At 42.5% G+C, this 23,301-nt stretch overlaps 2 long non-coding RNA genes across 2 annotated transcripts; both read right to left on the bottom strand.

The window, feature by feature from the left end:
* Positions 1-745: 745 nt before the first annotated feature.
* LOC118565337 lies at positions 746-1,071 on the bottom strand. Its single transcript, XR_004932317.1, has 2 exons — positions 1,013-1,071; positions 746-839 (listed from the first exon to the last, which is right to left on the bottom strand). It is a non-coding gene; the product is annotated as an uncharacterized LOC118565337 (long non-coding RNA).
* Positions 1,072-13,579: 12,508 nt separating this feature from the next.
* Positions 13,580-21,696, bottom strand: LOC118565145. Its single transcript, XR_004932208.1, has 3 exons — positions 21,595-21,696; positions 21,356-21,464; positions 13,580-13,682 (listed from the first exon to the last, which is right to left on the bottom strand). It is a non-coding gene; the product is annotated as an uncharacterized LOC118565145 (long non-coding RNA).
* Positions 21,697-23,301: the final 1,605 nt, after the last annotated feature.

Genomic DNA, 23,301 nt, shown 5'->3' with positions numbered 1-23,301 from the left:
GAAGGAAAGATAGCAAGATGGAGATTGAGAAGAAAGTGAGAAGAGTAGAGCCAGCTAGGAAGAGGAGGATTTCACCTATGTGGGAACATTTTGACTTGATCTCTCCCAATAAGGTAAGATAAATCTAACATATTTAAGATTCGCTAGATTTGCTTATGAATAACTTTTTTTTCAATGTTTCTTAACTATGTATAGGTGAGGTTTTTATTGTGTTGCAAGGAATTGGGGTAGAATAACAACACCTCATTCACACTCTGCCTTGCATGAGAATACGGTAACTGGAGCTACACTACATTATAGACACAAAACTGCCATTTTTCTAAATTGACTTTTGTATACTATACAAATAAATAGCAAGCAAACAGGTAACATACACCATATTTATTCACTTTTTACCAGCCACCAGAAAACAAGAGCTGGATGAACTTCTCGTTCACATTATAGTGAAGGTTTAATGAACCAAGATTTGGACCCGATAATTCAGCCAAGACACATGCAGCAGTTTAAGAGTTTTAATAAAGCTATAGGTGTACATAGGCTGGAAACTGGCTGGTACATACTCAAGAACCACTGGAAGGGAAAATAACAGGTTAATGGCTGCAGAACATACAGTGTATAGTTGTGCACACTGAATTAAAGCCACTAATTTTTCACTTAAACCAAGTAGTAGATCTGTAACCCAGGCTTTCCCTCTTTAAACCTGCAGCTGGTAGAAGACACCCTATGGACTCTGCGTTGTGTTTTCTTTTGGGTGAAGGTGGGATGTGTTCCGTGCAGAAGAGGAACTGGACACAGGGCTCTTAGTTGTGGGGAGACCTTGGCGCGTTTATTTCGTCCACCTTACAGGCAGTAAACACACTGTCAGCATTCAAACATTTTCTTTTTTACAAAATATTCAAACATCACAAATACAAAATGCAATTTGTATTTAACTGGCAAACTGACCAAATAGAAATAGCTCCATATTAATGTAAAATATATTTTACACCGGGCTAGCAGAGCTGCTGCTTACCTTACAGGCAGTAAACACACTGTAAGGAATACAGCGTTCGCGCACAAAAAATCCCCTGCACTACGGTGTCCCCAGCAGGACAAACATGTCAGAATTGCGGTAGTGCCAGGAATTGCAGAAAACAGCACCCCCTTTTGGAACATTTATGCACCGCTTTACATCTACCCCTTCTTTATTTGATGGCGTCTCTGCCATCAAACAAAACAGAACATGAAAAGAATTAACTGAAAGAGCCCTAAACAGGCTTTTCATCAACAATAAAATGTACCGCTCAGATTTATCTTGTATGATATGTATGGTTGTGTGTCTTTGAGTGTTTATGTGTGTCTTTGAGCTCTCTTTGCCTTTTCCCTCTGCCACAGCTTCCATCCTCTTTCTATCTTCTGCTGCTCCTCTTCTGTTTTTGTGACCCTTTCTTCATACGACAACTTTTTGGGAGGACGTCTGGCCCTGGGTGGGTTTTTTCTTGGAATCCCACTGCTCTGCAGTGAATCTGAAATGCCATGGGATGCATTTTCTCCTGCCTTATCCCCTTCCTCTTGGCTGGCTTGTTTGTCGTTTTGGTTCATTTCTCCAAGCTGCAGAGATGGTCCAGTTTCCTCCATGCTGACTGCCTCTGCATTCTGTTGCAGGTCTGTTTCTAACCTCGTCTCATTCAGACCTAAATCTGATTCCTCCTCCTCAGCTGTAGGTTTGTCCTCCTCCTCTACCGGGATAAACATGCACTGGGTAAGAAGGTTTCTGTGAACCACTCTTTCTGGGCCACCATCCTCCGGTTGTACCACATACACTGGTATTTCAGGCTGTTTCTTCACCACAATATATGGACATGGCTCCCACTTGTCTCCGAGCTTCTGTCGTCCTTCCACATGACATATTTTGACCAGCACCCGGTCCCCTGGGCTGAACACTTGATCATTTGCTTTTTGATCATAGTACTTCTTTTGTTGTTCCTTGGCAATCCTAGAACTGTGATTAGCCTGTGCATAAGCCTCCAGCAGGCAGTCATGGAGTGTCTGCACATAGTCACTGTAGCCCGCTTGGTTACTTGAGGTTGAGGTCCCAAACACCAGATCCACTGGAAGTCTGGGATGTCTCCCAAACATTAAATAGTATGGAGTGTATCCAGTTGAGTCATGTTTTGTGCAGTTGTAAGCATGGGTCATGGCATCCACATATTCATGCCACCTGGGCTTTAGGTGAGGTGGCAGAGTTCCCAGCATATTCATTAGGGTCCGGTTGAACCTTTCAGTGGTCCCATTGCCCTGTGGGTGATATGGAGTGGTGTGAGTCTTAGTGATGCCAGTGATCTTGCATAGTTCTTTTACAATTGCACTCTCAAAATTGCGTCCTTGATCTGCATGGAGCTTTGCTGGAAAACCGAACCGGCAGAAGAAATTCTTCCACAGAACCTTGGCTACAGTGCGTGCTTTTTGGTCTTTGGTGGGATAGGCTTGAGCATAACGAGAAAAGTGGTCGGTTACAACGAGTACGTTTTCAATTCCCCCCTTTGACTTTTCCAGGCAGAGAAAGTCTACACACACAAGCTCCATGGGGGCATTGCTGTGGATGCTGACCAGAGGGGCTCCAATACTGCTTGTGGGGGTCTTTCTAAGACAACATCTTTCACACTGCTCACACCATGATTTGACTTCATGGGACATATTTGGCCAGTAGAATCGCTCTCTTATCAGCTGTAGAGTTCTCTCAAAGCCTAAATGACCTGAATCATCATGCAGAGCAGTTTTAGCCACCACCCGCAGCTTCTCTGGCAAAATGAGCTGCTCAATGTGTCCTCTTTGCCCATCTGTGATGCATCTGTATAGGATGCCATTTCTGACCACCAACCTCCTCCACTCTTTTATGAGAAGGCTCCCATGTCTTCCCATGCCGATCCTCACGCTTCGAGGCGGTTTTTTGTTATTATTTTTGAAATACAGAACTTGGCCAATAATGGAATCGTCTTTCTGTTCTGCACGGATTTCTTGAATTGTCATTGCTGGAAGTGCATCCGTTCCCACATCCAAATACAGCTGATTCACTGTTGGAATAACACAGCTATCTGGCACCTTTGAAACTGCAGTGTTGTCGAATGTATGCTGGGGCCCTGGAGGCTTTGATTCAGTGACCCTGACATGATGAGGGCATGACTGTAAGGTCTGTGTGACTTCTTGGTTGGACATGCGTGAAAGAGCATCAGCATTTGCATTGTTCTGTCCCCTTCTGTATTGGATGTCAAACTCAAAAGACGATAGCTGGGACACCCATCTCTGCCCCGTGGCGTCAAGTTTGGCTGTCGTCATAACATATTTGAGGGGGTTATTATCAGTCAAGACAGAGAAACAACGTCCATATAGATGGTCGTAGAACTTGTCTGTGACAGCCCACTTTAGGGCCAGAAATTCCAGCTTGTGAGCTGGATATCTGGTTTCAGGTGGGCTTAAGCCTCTGCTGGCATAAGCTATGACCCTCTCAACCCCATTCTGAACTTGAGCCAACACAGCACCCAGTCCCTCCCCAGAAGCATCAGTCTGCAGCACGAAAGGTAGGTTGTAGTCTGGATAGCCTAGTATTGGCGCTGTCACCAGTCTATCCTTTAAATGCTGAAATGCCTCTTCACACTCATCAGTCCACAGATATGGTTGCTCAGAATCAGTGTGTTTATGGGTCTTTCTCTTTTTCTTTCTGGGATCGCCAGAGGTGAGACGGTACAAGGGAGCAGCCAGCGTGGAGTAACCTTTCACATAGCGTCTGTAGTACCCTGCAAATCCCAAAAATTGCAGGACCTCTTTACGATTAGTGGGTGTTTTCCAGTTCTTAACCTTGCTGATCTTCTCTGGATCTGTCTTGATTCCCTCCACAGACACAATGTGGCCCAGATACTGTACCTCTTTCTTCACCAACTGACACTTTGAGGGTTTTAACTTCAAACCATGTTCTTTCAGTCGATCAAAAACCAGCTGGAGGCGTTCCAGATGCTCCTCAAATGTTTTGGAAAATATTATGAGGTCATCAAGATAAATGAGCAGGTGAGTGAAATTCAGATCCCCAAAACAGCACGTCATGAGCCTCTGAAACGTTGACGGGGCATTCTGGAGCCCGAATGGCATTCTGTTGGCCTCAAAAAGCCCCATGGGCGTGCTGAATGCAGTTTTGTGTTTATCATGCTCTGCCACTTCCACTTGCCAGTACCCTGATGTAAGATCCAGTGTGGAGAAGTATTTAGCTTGCCCCAGTGCCTCCAATGCTTCTTCAATTCGTGGCAGAGGAAATGCATCGCGTGTGCTGCAGGAATTCAGTTTTCTGTAATCAATACAAAGCCTTATCGACCCATCTTTTTTTGTAACAATCACAACTGGTGATGCATATGGGCTTTTACTCTGCCGGATAACTCCTGCAGCTTCCATCTCTGTCAGTAGGTTCCTCACCTCTTGCCACTGAGAAGGGGGAATCTTACGATATGGAAGTCGAAATGGCTTTGAGTCTACAAGAGGGATCTCATGCTGCACAGTCTTTGTATGGCCATAATCCATAGAATTCTGGGAGAAGACATCCCCATTTTTCTCCACCAATTTCCTGAGGAGAGCACGCTGGTCTTCATTTTCCACTGCTGCTCCAACCAGGTCCACCTCAAAACCAGCCACCACTTGACCCAGGCTCAGACACGGCTCTTCTCTCATTTCACTTTGATGTTTGCCTCCTTTTGTGTCAGAGGAGTCAACCACTTTGTCCACCAAGAAAGCTGTGGCAAGCTGAGTGTTGGGCTTAATAGTGATGTTCTTCTGGGACATATTCATGACTCTGACTGGAGCATATCCCCTCTTTACATCTGTGAGAACTTTAGCCACAAGTAGGTCTTGGGGGAGGTGGGGGGAAGAAGGGCTTTCAATCAGTGCTGTATAGATTTTTTTCTGAGGGCCCGCCTTAATCTTACATTTCACATCCACCTCTTTACCGCTAGGGATACAGATAGCCCGACCAGTGAAGACAGCGGGGCCAACCATGCCGTGCATCTGATCTTCTTCTGTGTTTTCAACCTCCATCACAGCAGAATGCCATTCTGGATGGCTTTCTTTTATCCTGTGGAGGAACTCAACACCGTAAACTTCTTGTAGGCGACTTTTAGATGCACGGATGACATTGGTTCCGATGAGCAGAGGCACTGAGGAGCGATATTCAGAATCGGGGACAACAAATGTGGGGACAGTCATAAAGTCCTCTCCAAAGACCTTAAGTTTGATCTGCAAGACACCATAATAAGGCACATTTTGAGCAGCAGCACCTTCTATAGTTATTTTTGATGGCTGCAGATTCTGTTTTTGAAGGTCTGGGTGGTTGTGCCAGAAGCTACGGGTGATGCTTGTGATTTGAGATCCAGAGTCAATCAGAGCCCTGCATTTAATGCTATTTATCTCCACTTCTCCCTCATTTCTTGGGCCCACCAGAGGGGTTCCCTCTGCTCTCTTAGCATTGCCTTTATCATCTGGGTGTGGGGCTTCCTGCTCGCCCATGGTTGCCCCTGCTACCATGGGCTTTAAGCGTTTAAACCCTGAGCTGGGTGCATGCTGGTTTCCTCTGCCGAGGTTTCCCACTGAGCGAGGAGAGTCCCAGTGGAGGTGGAGTCAGGAAGTACTGCTCGACAGAATCTAGCTATGTGTCCTCGATTTCCACAGCGATGACAGGTAACACTTGAACTGTGGCTTGTGGAACGTGCTGATGAAGGAGACGTGTTAGGGAGTAATTTAGAGGATTTTATACTCACTTCCAGTTTGGACAGCTTGGCCATTTGCTCTTCTTGGTTAAGAGCTAATTTTCTGACAATCTCCGTCAGTTCAGAGAGCTCGGAAGTGCATCGTTTTCCTTCCACATTCCCAGCTGAGCTTTCTGAGGTCATCTGCACCTGAGTAAATGTCTTCTTTATTTTATTTTGTGGCTGAAACTTGTTTGTTTCTCTTGCCATATTTCGCAACTCAGTCTGCAGTTCTCTAAAACTCAGTAACATGGGCTTCATTGGAGCTATTCGTGCATATACCTGTTCATCTATCAGCCCTCTCAGAAACTGGCGAGTCAGTTTACTATCTCGATCTGGAAAGGGCCTACCACCCCTCTGGTTTTCTTCCACAGCTCGCAAGGTTGCCTCCAGCGCTATGGCATACGAGCAGGCTGACTCACATGACCTCTGGCTCCGCTCATAAAAGTCAGCTAAAGGATCTAACAAGCCCTGAGTATCACTGTATTCTGCCCTCAGTTCGTTAAATGCCTTCTCGGGGGTCTGGTCACTGGGGGGGAGGTTGAGAACCAGTTTCCTGGCCTCTCCACTGAGGTGTCGAACCACTGTGGAGAAGCGAAGATGTGCGGGGAGGTCAATGGCATCCAACAGGTATTGCATATCACGGATCCAGTCTTCCACCAGCATCTTACTGTCTGCATTACCAGTAAAGACTTGCACATTCTTTACTTGGTGAGTCTGCAGGAAACCACCATATATTGCTTGGGGGAGGCGTGGACCGATGGTAGTCCTCCCAGAGTCATCTAACTGAGGGTCAGGTTGGTATGCATACGAGGCCATGGCAGCAGGTGGGGGTCGAGGAATGTATGAGGCAGCTCCTGAGCGGTCATATGTGTTCAACTCCAATGCGTGCGGCTGCATGTGCTGTGGTGCAACGGCCTGTTCAGGCCCAACGTGGTTGGGGGCTCCATATGAGGCAAACTCGGAACTAATTAAAGCCGGATTGGGGGCCCCGGTGTTTGCAGCGGGTATATTTTGTGTTTGTGCTTCCCCCTGAGTGCGACCCTGATAAATAGGTGCAACAGATTGAGAGAGCTGGAATGTGGGTCTAGGCTGGGAGCCCGCAATGGACTGTGCAGCAGCACCAGGATTACTGACATTCACAGCTGATGAGGCCCTGAAATTTGGTGCATGGGTCTGAGTAATTGGGTAACGGCTGCCCGTTACTGGGGGAAGCGGAGCAGCTGAATAGCTTGCCATTGGTGGTATTTGAAGGCCTACCTGGATAGTCTGGGAGTGCGGGGTGGAATGTAGGTGGTCTGGGTAGGTGTGGATGCTGTGTCCCAAAAGCTGCCCTGTCTGATTATCAGCCCCTGGAAGTTGTGTGCTGGGCTGCTGTGCTAACTGAGATGCATTTTGGAATGCCATGGAATAGCTTTGATGACCAGGGTGGGATGGTGCGGCTGGGGCAGTAGGAGGAGGAAGAGGAGACGGTTGTGGAGGGCCAGGGTACTGGTCACTATAGAAAGACAAAGGAGGAGGAGAAGGAGTAATCTGCCCTTCACATGCCCATGGCTGCGGTTGTGTGTGACCTGGAATGGCACTGATGTTATTTTGCTGGGGTCCTGCGAGAGATCCTGGGCTCAGAGGCTCAACTGAGTAATTATGCCACATATTTGTCTTTTCTTTCTTTTACTCCTAGGTATAATTATGGGCACAACAGATCTTGTGTCTATGTTTGTAAAAGTTCACTGTAGTGTTCTTTGTACCAAATAACAGCAAAAGAATTCAACACACTGCTCAGCACATCTTATACATTTAAAAGAGTGTAAGAAAATGAAAGTGTTCCAACAACAGGTATTAATATTCAATACTGAGTCACCACGACCCCTTTCAATGGCTGGCTGGAAAGGGTTTTTTTTTTTTTTTTTTTTTTCTCACATCACTATCATAGAACAGATTAACACCACATTTTACTCAAAGCTTTAAAGAATACACTGGAAATGTGATTCTGGCACAGTCAACCAAAATAAATTCTCTTTTTTTTTTTTTTTTTTTTTTTCAAACAAAAAAAAAATAAATCCCTTACAACCTGTTGGTCTCCAAGAACCACAATCCGGGTCACGGCACCAAGATGTAACCCAGGCTTTCCCTCTTTAAACCTGCAGCTGGTAGAAGACACCCTATGGACTCTGCGTTGTGTTTTCTTTTGGGTGAAGGTGGGATGTGTTCCGTGCAGAAGAGGAACTGGACACAGGGCTCTTAGTTGTGGGGAGACCTTGGCGCGTTTATTTCGTCCACCTTACAGGCAGTAAACACACTGTCAGCATTCAAACATTTTCTTTTTTACAAAATATTCAAACATCACAAATACAAAATGCAATTTGTATTTAACTGGCAAACTGACCAAATAGAAATAGCTCCATATTAATGTAAAATATATTTTACACCGGGCTAGCAGAGCTGCTGCTTACCTTACAGGCAGTAAACACACTGTAAGGAATACAGCGTTCGCGCACAAAAAATCCCCTGCACTACGGTGTCCCCAGCAGGACAAACATGTCAGAATTGCGGTAGTGCCAGGAATTGCAGAAAACAGCACCCCCTTTTGGAACATTTATGCACCGCTTTACAGATCCAAGCAACTTGCTGGATTTATCTTGGAAGGATAAACTACGAGCCAGGGACAGTTACTGAGCACTTTAGCAGCAAGTGGGTTATGCAGAAAATAGTCCAGGGTCATACAGAGAAGAGCAGAGGCAGGCGGATGTACCAGAGGGAGAATCAGGGGGTCTTTGTCCAGGAACGGTCCAAGGTCTTGATCCACAAAAAACAAACAGTGGGAGAGGTAGCAAATAGATTAGGCAGAGAGGCTTTGTCAGAATACTTGCAAGTGTTCAATGTCCAGAATCAGAAGGCCAATGAGAGAGTCTGACGGCGGCAAGACAAACAGACAGAGTAATCTGAGTCATACACAGGAAGGCACTCAAGGAACGCTGGAAGGTCTACTCATACGGATGGCTTTTGAGAATCTGGCGTTTTTTAGTGCTACTCCCATGTGTAGCAGCTCCAGTAATTAGAGCTTCCGCAGGTCTAACCACTCAGCCTGAATTGCCAGTGCAACACAAGGAGCAGGGAGTGACGTCATGCACACAGCAGCAGAGAAACCACGACACAGCCACAGGCAGTGACATTACAGAAGGATATACCTACAACCCTTCATTATTGTGGATGGTTCAAATTTAGGGCATTTGTCTCCCAAATGGATCCTAATTATGTTCTCCCTACACCTCAGCTATGCATGGATGCATGCATAAAATGTAAGAGTACTTTGTTTATCTCATGATTAAGCTCTACATATTTGTTTTTCTTTAGGCTCTGAAGGCAATGATGGTGGAGATGTTTGCTAAGGAGAAGACTAAGGCTAAAGTGGAAAAGGTGGCTGCTGCTAGCCTTATGTCTGATATGTTGACACCCATCAACATGCATGCCTAACTGGCTATAACATGCCATTTTGTGAATAAGAGAACTAGGCTCGGTGCAGTGCTGCTGGGGGTGCAGTCATTTCCACAATCACACACTGCTGAAAATTATAGCTTGTGTAGAGAATCACTAATAGGGTGATGTGTGGTCACTGGCAGCGCTCCTAATACGGTTGACTGTGTGAGAAAGCTGAAGCTTTAACATCATATTTGCATTGCACATGCAATGAATCTGATGGTGAAGAAGTTTCTTGACCAGCACCCTGTGATCTCTGGCATCCGGGCCAAAGCAAGGAAGCTGTTTGGCTACTGTTTGGCAGCACCACTGCCAAGGTATGCTGTTTCCCATTATTCCAATTTATAATAAAGCCAATAGTTTCCTATGTTCTACTGCAGTGATTCAATGCTCTACTTGTTTGTGTCTTTAAAAGGAGAAGCTTTAGTAGTACAGCTTCAAACTGCACCCAGAACAACTGAAGCTGAAGAGGATGGGACCAGATGGTTCAGCACATACTTACTAATGTTGCACTGTTTGTTAGAATTAACGGAGCTTGTTGGAGCAGCCTAAGCTGGGCTACAAACAGGCATTTATTTATTAACATCAGAGGAGTTAAACATTTTTGGAGGGTGCTTTTTGTTGCTTCGTTGTCTCCATTTTATGATGCCACTGTTGACCTGTTTACAAAGAAAAATGTTTCTGCTTCCAAAATGCTTCCCTCATAAAATATTGGAGCAAAGCCTTCAGGAGGGTATGACAAAGCCAGCAGCTGCGTCAGAAGTTGGAGACCATCTCATCAGGCAACTACGGGAAAAGCTTCAGACTTTGCAGTCCATGAGGATCCTATCCCTGGCTACCCACCTCGACCCTAGATTCAAAGTCATAGTTTTTTTTTTTCAGCCAGATTAAAGCCAGTAAAGCAATGATGAAACTGACCTCAGAGGCTTCCACCTCTCATGATATCACTAGAGATAATGTCATGATCCATGCAGGTTTTAGCACAGAAAATAGCCAGATTAATGCAAACAACCATATAAATACAGACTGTGGAAGAACCATAGTGCTGGTATTATTGGACCTCAGTGCAGCATTGGACAGGCAGATAACCAGATGATGATGGCAGAGACCGGCTCAACAAGTCCAGACCACACAGTTGATGAGTCCTCAGAGAGGGGAAAGTGGACACTTATCTACACAGGGAATAACCCAAAAGCTGACGGTGCACAGAGACACTAAAACGTGGAACTAGTCTGGGTTAAGTGAGCACAGGAACAGCAGGATAGGTCGTCAAAGCACACAAACACTGAGAATCAGACAAGAAGGCAGTGAACAGAGATGTTCTGACAGGTAGTGGTTGAGTGAGGGAGGTATATGTAAAAATAGTCCCAGGTGAAAATTAGTGGCAGCAGGTGAAGCTGATAATGGAGAGTGGAGTAAAGAATGTGGAGAGATCAGTCAATCAGTCCAAAAACAAATAAAAACCAAAATCATGACAACCATAACTAAGTAGATGACTCAGCTCAACATCACCATGTCACTGGTGATTATGAATCCGTTTAAACACCGATTAAATTAGAAGAAATCAATGCATTGATGTGCCAAGATTTTCAACAGACTAAAAACAAAACTGAATTAATCATTTTTGGACCGATGGAAGAGCAATCAAGAGTTAATGCACATCTTAAGCTGTTTCAGCTAGTAACCACTGATCAGGCACAAGATCTGGGTGTAGTGATGGACTCATAGCTAAATCTTCAAAGGCATCTAAAGACAATTACAAAGTCGGCCTTTTGTCACCTAAAAAACTTTTCCAGTATTAAAGGACTAATGTATCTGTCATGGTTTAAGTTTTGTCTGGCTTCTTTGTTATTTTGTAGTTCACTTAGCTCTCCCTCGCTCAGCTTTAATCACACCTTTGGACACTAATTAGTTTTCATTCCCGTCACCCGTCAGGCAGCAATTACCCCTGATCTGTTGCCACCTGTGTTCACCTCTTTATAAGACTCACCTCATTCTGTTCTCGTCGCCGGTCCATAGTGTTCACTCCCGCTCCGTCTCTGCCAGAATCCTTGTCAGCTCAGTTTTTTGTTACAGTCAGCCTGAAGACTTCCTTCAACTTTGTTTTTTGTTACAGTCAGCCAATAGACTTTCCGTCAGCTTTGTTTTGTTCCAGTCGCAGCCTAGATCCAGCTCAGCTCTGTTCCCACTCCTGTTCTCATCTCCTGGTGAGCTGTTCCGGTCTCAAGTCCACGGTTCAGATGTTCTGGTCTCAAGTCTACGGCTCAGATGTTCTGGTCTCAAGTCTACGGCTCAGATGTTCTGGTCTCAAGTCTACGGCTCAGATGTTCTGGTCTCCAGTTCATGGCTCAGATGTTCTGGTCTCAAGTCTACGGCTCAGATGTTCTGGTCTCAAGTCCACGGTTCAGATGTTCTGGTCTCAAGTCCACGGTTCAGATGTTCTGGTCTCAAGTCCACGGTTCAGATGTTCTGGTCTCAAGTCTACGACTCAGATGTTCTGGTCTCAAGTCTACGGCTCAGATGTTCTGGTCTCCAAGTCCTCAGCTCAGATGCTCCGTTCTGGTCTCAAGTCTTCGGCTACAGAGTTCCTCCCGGTCAGTCTCTCCACACGCCTCCTGCCGGCCAGCTTCTGCACCCTACATCTCCGTCAGTTAAGAGACTCAGGTTCTTTTCGTCATCCATCATCCACCCTGTTCAATAAACTCTCTTCTAAGAACTAGCTCTGTGTGTGCGTGCTGTGTCCGGGTTCATCCTAGAAAAATATCATGACAGTATCAGCATAATCTAGAAAAACTATTCAATGTGTTTATCTTCAGTCAAATTGATTACTGCAATGGTCTTCACAGGTCTGCCAAAAAAGTCAACTGTAATTGATCCAGAATGCTGCTGCCCATGTCCTCACTAAGACAAAGAAAATAGAGCATATCACCCGAGTTCTAAAGTCCCTTCACTTGCTCCCTGTATCTCAGAGAATAGACTTTAGACTACTTCTGTTAGTCTATAAACCACTGAATGCTTAGCTCCAAATTACATCACAGACTTCAGACAACTTAGGTTTTCTCGCTCAAATCTACTCTGCATACCCAAATGCAGAACCAGCAATGTACTGTGCAATGTACTTTCCTCTGTAATATTTTTGTTTTCATGTTGTGTTTTTGTACAGCACTTTGAATTGTCTTGCTACTGAAATGTGCTTATACAAATAAACTTGCCTTGCCACCATATCAAGGAAGCCAGCTATGGATTTGATTTTAGGAACAGTTTCTTTTTAAAGATACATAATTCAAATGTTTAAATCCACTTAGATCCTGAAATGATTCTGGCGGCCCAAGAAGACATAGCCATTACTAGACGTGAAGCAACATACTTCTTGTCTTGTTGTCAAGAAAGCAAATAAGTTATGCCTTGTATAAATCTTGAGAGGGAAGAGTGGTAAGGAGCCGGTCAGGCCGTCAACAGTAATAAACAAGGTCCGGGTATTAGAAGTGTTTCTGTTGATAACAGAAAATATGACTGCTTCATTCTTTTTAACTCCTGATCATAGGCATGAAGATAAATGTCAAAAAACTGAATACACTACAGAAATATTAGTGCCCCTTGACACTGATAAAACTGCGTTCCACATTTAGAAATCTGTCATATACCACTTTTTACTGATTCATACTTGCATGACTGCAAATGAAAGGCATGGTGCTTCAAGCCATTATTAACTACTTAAAGTAACTGTGTCACTTTTGCTTTCTGCAGTGTGCTGTTTAAAAACAGTGCCTCTTCCTTTCTTTCTCTCTCTACATCACAGTTCTTGCAGTCAGTATCCTATTAATTTTCCACACATTACTGTGTATAGTTTATTACTTGCATAGATAGCCCAAATTGTGGCGGTCCTAAAGACAATACAGACTTTATGGTAAATGTGTTTGCCTAAGTCAGCCAATATGGATTTTCATATATTTCTTATTTATTTAGCTCCGCCTTAGCTGATATTTTCAGGTTTTCATTTAATCAGAAATGCCAGTGTACACTCAGAACATCAGTCATTTATTGAGCTCTTAATCACATAATTTAATGTGTTCTGGTTGACCTATATTCATCTCCATCCCATGTCAGTGGCTGCTAGAACCTGATATTCAGCCGGACACAGAGTTACTTTTTAAAAAGGTTTATTGTGAGGATGAATAGTGGCTGCTGAGGCAGGCAAGCAGAACCAGACAAGACAGATGAGTAATGGCTGATGGTGCAGGCAGGCAGGCAGGGATGAGCAGGGGACCAGAGGATGCCGGTGGGGTGAATGGCAGAACCAAACTGACCAGGGGTTGCAGGCAGTGACAGGCTAAACCGATGATGAAGGCAGGGACAAACCAGAACAGGCAATGTGGACCAAGGAACAGGCAGAGCAAGTGGCTGGAACTCACAGAGAAACAAGCAGACTTGTGCAGGCAACACCTGAGGCAGATATATGTAAAAAAAAAAAGAAGAATAGTTTTAATGTTATTATAGGGAAATATTATGAATATGGGCATTTATGGCTAAAGAGAACATATTTATTGTAATAAACAATAATATAAAGATCAAGACACAAAGATCAATATATACAATAAGATTTATTTATTATTCACAAGGGGCTGCTGCAGAGGTAGCCCAACTCAGCTGACTTTGCACTTAAGGTGACTCTTTGAACAATGAATGACTCCATCAGCATTGCCAAAAAGATGTCCTGTGGGCGGACAAAGGCAGGGAAAGCTGTCACAGATGTCCTGTCCCTAAATGCAATAAAGGAGGTGATCAAAAAATTAAAAAATGTTGGAAACCTACTCCCGTTCTCTCTTCACACTGATGCCTCAAATAAGAGGCAGTTTTATACATCAGAGAATGGTGTTGTGAACAAGATCATAGATTTTGTGGAAAATAAGTCTGCTGAGGGAATAGGAAAATCATACGGAGCTGTCTTGAAAATATGGGTCTATCCCCAGATCATGTTACTGCATTCTGTGCTGACAACACAAACGTCAATTATGGCATCCACAACTCGGTCCTTCGCAAACACTGTCATGCACATCTTTTCCATAACACCATGAACAAAGCTCTGGACAACCTCTAAATTGATGTGAAAAATGTTTTCTTCAACATATACAGTTTCTCTTTCACCTCTGCCAAAAGGATAGAATCCGTAAAAGAGTTCTGTGAATTTTGTGACATTTAACTCCATGAAATCCTGCGCCATGTGGTGACAAGATGGCTGTCACTCAACCCTTCAATCACCCACCTGCTACAGAACTGGGTCCCACTTAGGTCAGCATTGTTGAGGAATGTCCAAGGCACCTCAAAGCATTGCTGAGGGTGACAGAAGAGCCTTAACTGGCTCTTGCTTTGTCTTCTTCGCTACCCTCCCCGTATCCTCTCTGCTTGTGCTCCCTGTCTTATATCGCTTTGTTACTCTCTCAGAGCCCCTTTTTACTTTAAATTTAGCTTTTTTTATATTAATTAATCTGTTGTGTAAGCCTGGTGTGGTTTGTCTGTGATTTTGCTAAAGTCCCGCCCGAATTTCCCCATTGTGGGAACTTAAAGTTAACCAAATAAGCAAGTCACAAAAAAATAATGTATGCAAGACTTTATGCAAAAAGGAATTCAATGATTCTCTCTTCCAGCTTTCGGAAGGCGGATGCTTCTCTTCATCTCTTCACCCCGAACCTTTCGTGCATGTGCTCTCTTGTCTGTATGCCACTTAACTCTCTCAGAGCCTTTTCCTGCAAATTATACAAATCAAAAAACATGGATCTGGTCATCTGGTTGCTTAGCGCAATTGATCAAATTTTCTCAACAAGAAGACCAGGCGCATGGGAAGCAAGCAGTCCTGGGGGGACACATGCAGCCCGATACACCCTGGATTCCTGGGGAAGTTGGAAGATGGTCTGTCTGTCTATTTTGTTCATCCAAGATGTAGAAGATGCGTACATGATTGGATTTATGATAACAGGATTTCTAGTTATTGAAGCTGGCGGACACCTGGTATATTGGCCAATTCAGAAGATGTCGGCGACAGTTCTGGCCTTAGTAAGGCTGCTGGAAGTGTGTGAGTGTTTAAATTGAGCTGTGATCACCCAGACTAAAATGCTATGTGAGCAAAACCGCAAGCTGGATGCGATCCCGGCACAGCATCGCATGCCAGCTGTGGTCTGAACTCAATAGTGTAAAAAGACCTTGGGAAGTGCTAGCTTGTTTTACGGCGAAAGACCAACAAATTTGCGTGTTTGGGAGTGCCACTAAGAGCACCAGCAAGAACTTGAAGGCTGAAAGAAATTTCACATTCAGCCTGAGATAAAACACTCTCGTTGTTATTGAATTTGGTTGCCCAATGCTGGCGTTGGAGGCTGGTTTTATCTCAAACTGTCCTGGGTGTTTTGCAAACAAGACACTCTACCCTCCGCCTTTACCCGTTCATGACACCTGTTACCTGCAACAGTGCTCTACTGAACTGCTGATAACACACCATTTAGAACTATGGCTGAAGGGGGCTACTGGGCAGTCATGGAACTTACTGCTTTTATGATGTTGTGTTTATGTTGCTTGTTTTGTGCCGAGGGATTTTTCTCTGCATTCTCCTGCTGTCCCCCCTAAGAGACTTTCTTTTTTTGCCTCAACCCCCTATGTATTCCTTATCTATAACTTGGAAAAGGCAGCATGGCCTCAGTGAACCTGCCTGTCATGTTTGTCTTTCTCTTGATGGGGTGTACTGTACTGTAATTCCCGTCAAGGGGGACAATAAAGCAATTCAATTCAATTAATTAGGGGAGCTCTGGTAGGTATCACCCAATCATCACTTCGTGTATCACTGTACCAGCCAGAGTCCTCTATGGTTTCCTCTATGGTTTCCTCTTTCCAAGGTTAAGGATGCCCCACCCCCAACCACCACACACACACACACACACACACACACACACACACACACACACACACACAAATCAAGAAAATACTGTCACTGTTGTAAGGTGTTTGACAGCATTAAATTAACTTCAATACTGCCAAGAATAAAAACCCACAAACATGCTACTGAATACAATGTACAACTACCCCAAATAGATGAGCACACAAGTATTAAAGCCTGCATGTTTACATCAGCAACCACAGTAATTTTTAAAAAGAAGATTAAATTCACTTCTTTCAATCAAGTTATTTTATTATCTTTTGTATCACAAAACTAATTTTGTATTATACTGAACTATTGATGATTTGCTGATTATATCACTTCACATGTATAGAGTTTAATAGGTACACCAGATTTATCCTTCATCAACCAAATCCTTCATGACTGCTTTTTCATTTAAATCACTACAACAAATAAACACTTTTTTTCATTTGGATCATTGGTAATAACCATGTTGTACAGATGTGCTTCTGCAAGGAAACAGAATGAATCTTGCTGAGCATATTTTGTCGGTATAGCCTTAAGGCATAAATCATTTTTTTTTATTATGAATCTTTGATAATTTCTGCATGGAAATATGGAAAGACCTCACCTTGTTTTGATGTTATATACGTGCATAGTATGGTTATTCATTCAAAATTATTATCAACTGTGGTTGATAAAATATCCAGCAGTCAGAATTTCAAAGTTGGTGTTTTTTTTTTTTTTTTACATATAGTCCTATCCTTCCTCCATTTTTATTGTGTATGTTCATATAGCTGAGTTCATAACCATTGAGATAAAAATCCATTCCTTTCTGTATTTCAGCCAGGTTTCCGATACTGCAATAACATTGAATGGCTGTGTAAATGTGTATATAAAATCATTGAAATAAGCAGAGAGGTTTCTGCAGTTGAAGTGGATGATTGAAACCTTTGCTGTGTATTTGTGATTAAATGGTTAATCAGTATGGTAATAAAAACTGGTATCCATGTTGGAGAAAAAATTTGTCAGGATCCAGTGACAACTTGTCATCAAAATTGCAGTAAAGATGTATAGTCAGTAAACCTACACTACTGAATAAATATTAATTCACATCTCTACTCTAATAAAACGTGTCTGAGTTTTTTCTGTTTTTTCCGCGCTCCCATTCCATTTTGGGTTTATTTCAGGTTATTCTCTTGTGTAAGTCATATTTTTCTTATGTGTGAAATGCCTTCAAATCAGTGTGTATGCATTTTTGCAACCTGTTTTCTTGCATGTGATTTCATGCTGGCCTCTGATTGGTTGCTTAATGATTCTCCTCGGGTCATCCTTGCCTAATTAGTTCTTTTTGTGTCATTCTTCCTCCAGCCTGATGGTAGGTGTCGCTGGGGTAACCCACCATGTTTTGCCTCATCTAGCCACGGTGTGGCTACTGTTAATGAAGTCGGCTTAGTGGCGGTGCAATTTCTTTGGTGGCAGTTAACTGAGCGGTCTCAATGTTCCCTCAAATTGCTCCACCGACTTTGGAAAAAGTGTCCAAGGTTTTTCGACCCTTTCTCTGTACATGTTGCTTTATTCAAAAGGGTTAATATGGACCGGTAGAGACAGGCAGTGTATCAAATAAAATATATTTAAAATAAACAAACAATGCTTAGCTTGGCAGGGGTCAAGTAAAGCCTGGCGGCCCACTTGGCCTGCAATCAGTGAGGGAAACCCTGTAATCCATGACATGTGTCAGTCAATGTCACAGCCCTCCAAGCTTAGATGTGCAGGTGCACATGTCACTCAAACATACAAATGCATGATGTAGAGTCAGACTACAACGACAAGGACAGGAGTGAATGACTCAGCAAAAGAAAAGCTCTTAACAGCCTTCCCCTCATTATTTATCGGAGTTATTGGGCTTTTCTATTCACACCAGGTCCTTGAAGTCAGACAGTCAACATTTACTCACGGATCCACAGACTAAATATAAACATTGAGGTGACCAATCTTTTTCTGTGGTTGCACCTCGCCTGTAGGATCAGCTTCCACTAGATCTCCTATCTAGAACTAAATTTGGCCCTTTCAAATCAATCAATCCAATCCACTTTATTCATATATCGCATTTAACAACAGAAAACGTTTCCAATGTGCTATACACTGGGTGCGATTTGTTGGGGGGGATTTTCCCCCCCTCTGGTTGTGATGTCCCCCCTTCTGTACATTCATGTTTTATCCCTGGGGGGAATACATTCCTCCCCCTTCTGATCTGAATAAGTAATATTATCAGGGGTTTAATGTTCTCCGTCACTATGAGGGACTTTCGTCATTTGGAAAATGAGCGCAAAATGTTCCGTGTAGACCTTTTATTCAAGATTTTAAACAGAAGCTGCGCTCAATCAGAAGGAGAGTAGGGCGGGTCTTTGCAAAGCGGGAATCTACCAGTTTGAGGTTTATCGGTGTTCAATCATTTTAACTTTGGGAAGAACATCTCAAACTGACCGCAGATGCATGAATGAAAGTAGCGGTGGTCAAATGTTTTCTTTGGATTTATGTAAACCAGCAAGTCAGAAAGTTCAGCGGATAGAATAGCTGACAACAATTTCCCTCGGTAAATGTGTCTGTTGCTGTTATGTTTTATTTAAAACTGAAAGAGTAACGCTCTAGCTCGGCTAATTTAGCATGACGCGCTTTTTTTTTAAGAAGAAGAAGGAGGGTCGGAATGTGAAACGATGTCCCGGTTTGACTGGGTCTGATTCAGAAAAAGTAAAAAAAATCATAAATATTATTCCACCTGCACTTTTCTGTAACAAAGAAGGCTGTGGAGGGGCTGTTGACCATCTCCAGCAGTCAATGAGCGAGAGGTGGGGACACAGTATATAGGATTGATTTATATTGAATGTTACAGTAGAGTTAATTTACAGGTGTGAAGAAGATGATGTAATGATGCAAGCTGCTGTCTTTTGAATTAGCTGCAGTTTATGGAGGGTTTTGAAATTGTAAAGTGGAAAGGTGAGTGGACTGTGGACCAGTTTGGCAAAAGTGCGAAGGAAGAACTTGCTTGATGCTGCAAATATAAAAGTTAACCAGTTGATGTTATGGATGTGGAAAGTGAAGGAGATTATGGAGAGGGCTGTCCAGGATGGCGCCAAGGCTCTGAAGCTGGGAGAGATACAGGAATTGTCAATGGAACTACCAGATTCGGTTAAACTGGACTTTGCACAACAAGCAAATGAGGTTACTAAGGTGGCATGACGTCCACAGCCCCGGGAATATATGGGCTGACTAGAAAATGTTTTCAGTCAAATTGATTATTTTTGCTTTAACCCCTGAATATTATAGACTTATATTAATACATGTCTCGTGTCCTTCACATTTGTAAATACATTTTGTTGTCTGTTTTTAAAGAGTATTATTACGTTTTCTGCTCAAAGCGGTTAAAGTAAACTAACACCCACTCCCGAGTCCCGACAGTAGATGGCGCAAGTTTAAAAACAATAGTCTAACCTACTGGATCTAGCTAGCTACCTGAAAGAGCAGCTGCTAGCTAACCATAAAACTTTTTAAAACTTTTATTCATTAAACTTGCTTTAGCAGTGTGTGGCATAGTGATTTGCAAGGTGATTGCATCCTGGAAAAGCCACAAGGTTCTGTGTTTGAACCCCACAGACTGCTACTCTAAATCCCTGAGCAAGACCCTTAGCTACGTTTGTGCTTCGCAAACCTTAGAATGATGGCTGGTTTATCTCCAGGATTCCTCTTGTTCAGAGTATGGCGAGCCTCAACTTGGTTACTTTGCAGTGTAATTCCTTTTCTTCAAGAAGGCAACTTGTTGCACCATTGAAATTGTGTCCAAATCTAGTGTTTCCTCCATCCTCGTCATTCACAGCCTGGGCATAAGATCTCGGTTTAACCCCCAGTCTATTAATTCTGGCACATCTTTCCAACTCATTCCCCCAATTTTCTGGATAAATTATTCCGTATTCTTTTACTTTTGAAGCCAACATGCTTTTATTTCTTCAATGAGGTCCTTCTGTTGGTGCAACATTGCCACAACTTCTGTGGTCAGGAAATCCAACGACATCTTGATGCTTACTACATCTTCTGTTGGCTGTGGGGTTGTAGTTGTTATTTTTTGCTTTTGTTGTACCCAGTGGGCAATGCTAGCCATTTGGGTGACCTAAACTCAAATGCCTTGTGCCCCAACCAATTATGATACAGTATCTCATAATCATGAGATAGCTAAGTCATAATTATGACATATTACTTTTTTTTTCATCAGAGTGGCGGAAATGAGCTTTCATACAAACTAGAGCGCAGACAAGGTCCAAAAACTATGGATGTTGTCTTGATTGATCATGAAAACAATGAACGTCCGTTTTCCATTTGTCAACTCGTGACTTTGTTTGGTTCCCCCCTGAGAAATTGGTGCCCTATCTGCAGATCATGGCGCACATGGACAGGGCACCGGCACTGATTGTACCCATAAGGCAGCTAGGTTCAAAAGGAGTTTTCTCCACAGAAATCTGACATTTAGATTCATAACAGTTTAAATTCTAGAAACAATGATTATTATAAGAGCCATATGAGCTCTTTGTGTTTACTTAATGCAATTAAGTCATCCACAGGATGTTCATGACAAAGAACATATAGAAAATGAAGAATCTTTCATATACATTTTGGTTCCAGATGCCACAGTAAACCTTCATTGGTTTAGTGGTGTTCATGAGCATGGTGTCTTATTGGAAGTATATACTTAATATTTAACAAAATGTACAATTGCAGTGAGGAAATTAAGCTAAGGCTTTGCAGTAAGCAGCCCTACAGTCTCCCACATCTGTCAGTTCCACTCAGTGAGATACTGCCTCGACATGAAACAAAACTCTGCTATGTAGCCTTTCCAACATCCACTTATTTTCTCACACACACAAAAGAAATATATAGGGAGCTGAAAAATCACTTCAATTGGAAAATGCTAAATTATATTCATGTTTAATCTCTTGGCCTCCTCTAGAGTGTTTCAGCATATGCAGCTGATCTCACAGAGGTGCTTTTTTAAATCCAATCCAAAACCAACAACACCAACAAAAATATGTTACAAAAGAAGGAGACTGATTGTCTATATATAAGATAATGAATTGTTCGGTAAACAACCACTCTCCCTGATGTTGTGCCAGTACTGCAGTTTAATCACACAGAGAGTAAATATATGAATTTGTGCTCCTGAATGCTCATTAAGGATGCTTACCATACGGCTCCTTCCTGGAATGAGGAATTTGTTGCTTCGGCACAGAGAGCAATGACCATCATTCATCCTGCCAGCTTCCATTGCCTGTTGGCAAGTTTAGCTACACGTACTTTGGATTTGGAGGAAAGCAAAGCAGTTGTATTTAATCATCCCCTGGGAGAGATTTGCATTGAAACTCATGCGCAAATGATCAATGGCTTCTGCATAAAAGCACAACACTACGTGCAGGCATTACTCACCTTACATCTCTCTCCAGTGTTTACGGATACGTGCTTTCATCTGTAGCATATTGCAGGCTTGAGATAACGGTGCAGAGTTACATCGCTCAAAACAATCTTACGAAAAGGTCTTTTGAAAATATCCTGCATCCTAAGATATGCAATATGAAGACAAATAGTAAAAAAGAATTAGGATACCTAAAGATATTAGCATATTATCACAGCTGTATTAACGATAATTACAAATTTGACCCTCCTTTCCTTGGGTTCAGAAATGTGTTACATGGTGACTTCTTACTTCTTACATTTTGTTCTTACAAAATGGCACCACTAATTCAGTATGGTTTTAAGAGAAATTGCAAATGAAAAGTGGGACAGACAATCTTATAATTAAAGTCCTTGAGTTAAAACACATTTACTCTTGTGTGCACTAAAGCTACAGATTTCAAATAAAATAATACACACTGACTAATAAAGTACATTTCTTAAAATATTTTTCCTGTGCTCCTAAAAATTTTGAATTCAGTAAATCTTATTTATGTTGTACCAATTCACAACAAATGTTGTCTCAAGGCCCTTCATATTCAGTCCTATCATACAGACAGTCTCCAAGTTAATTATATACCTTTGTTTTTATAAGCTTATACGACGCCTCTGAAGGTGCAATATCATGCAGAATTTGTTTTGCTTTTTGTACAAAAAAGTTTTTATAAGACAAAGCTACCCTGAATCAATACCAAAATGCAATTTCCAAATGATGATTTTATTTATCAAGAGAAAGAATCTTTTCAAAATAACTCAGCCCTTAGTCGCAAAGTACTTGACCTTCAATTGCTTTGTCTAGGAGAGAGAGAGGGTTTTAAATTCTAAGTGTATCATCTATAGAAAGAAGACATTATTAGCTGAAATAGCCCAGCTGATAGGAAGGTGTCACAGCTAAACCGGAATGCAGGCCCAGATCATGTAACTTGTATGAAGAGAAAAAAAAACAATGAGAGTATAAAGGTAATAGTAGCAATAACTGAAAATCATCAACAGTTGTAGAGAAAAGCCGCAGAGTGAGGAAAAGTGGTTAGTATGTCCTCCAGCAGACTATGTGTACAGCAGCAAATACTGGGATTGTTCCGGATAACCTAAGCGGCAAAGTAACGACATGTTTTATTAAAATGGAAAGTTTAACTTGGTCTTAAAAGTACACATGGTGTCTGCCTCATGGGTAAATACTGGGTGCTAGTTTCACAGGATGTCAACCCTGATTACTTTAAAGTTGGCATCCCATTGTACTTTAAGATACTCCAAGACCCATCAGTGTAGCTGCAGTATGAGGCATTGTCCACATGTAGCTGGATATCTGCTTAAACAAAATCATTTTTATACATGTTAGCCTTTCATCCACACAAAATCACCATTTACATCACTAAAACTTATTATTTCTGAAAAACAAAGACCAAGTGGAGATTTGAGAAAAACAATTTTTTTGTGGTGACATGTGTACATGGCAAAACAGGGTTTTAGGGTCCTGTGCATCAAAGTCTGTGACAAATAATGCAGTGCCGCCCAGGCATTTGACACTGTGGATCATAGTCTGTTGTTAGACATTCTTCTTAGAAATGGCATTTCCAAAAAAGCCATTTCTTACTTCACAGATTATTTGGCATGCAGGATACAGTGTGTCCAGATGAGTAGAGTTAGTTCCAGCTTCCTTGAAGTCACAAAAGGTGTACCTCA

The sequence above is a fragment of the Fundulus heteroclitus genome, chromosome 13 (assembly GCF_011125445.2).
Source record: "Fundulus heteroclitus isolate FHET01 chromosome 13, MU-UCD_Fhet_4.1, whole genome shotgun sequence".
Classification (NCBI taxonomy): domain Eukaryota; kingdom Metazoa; phylum Chordata; class Actinopteri; order Cyprinodontiformes; family Fundulidae; genus Fundulus; species Fundulus heteroclitus.
Note: the sequence above shows the minus strand (reverse complement) of the source record. Positions and strands in the feature narration are given on the sequence as shown.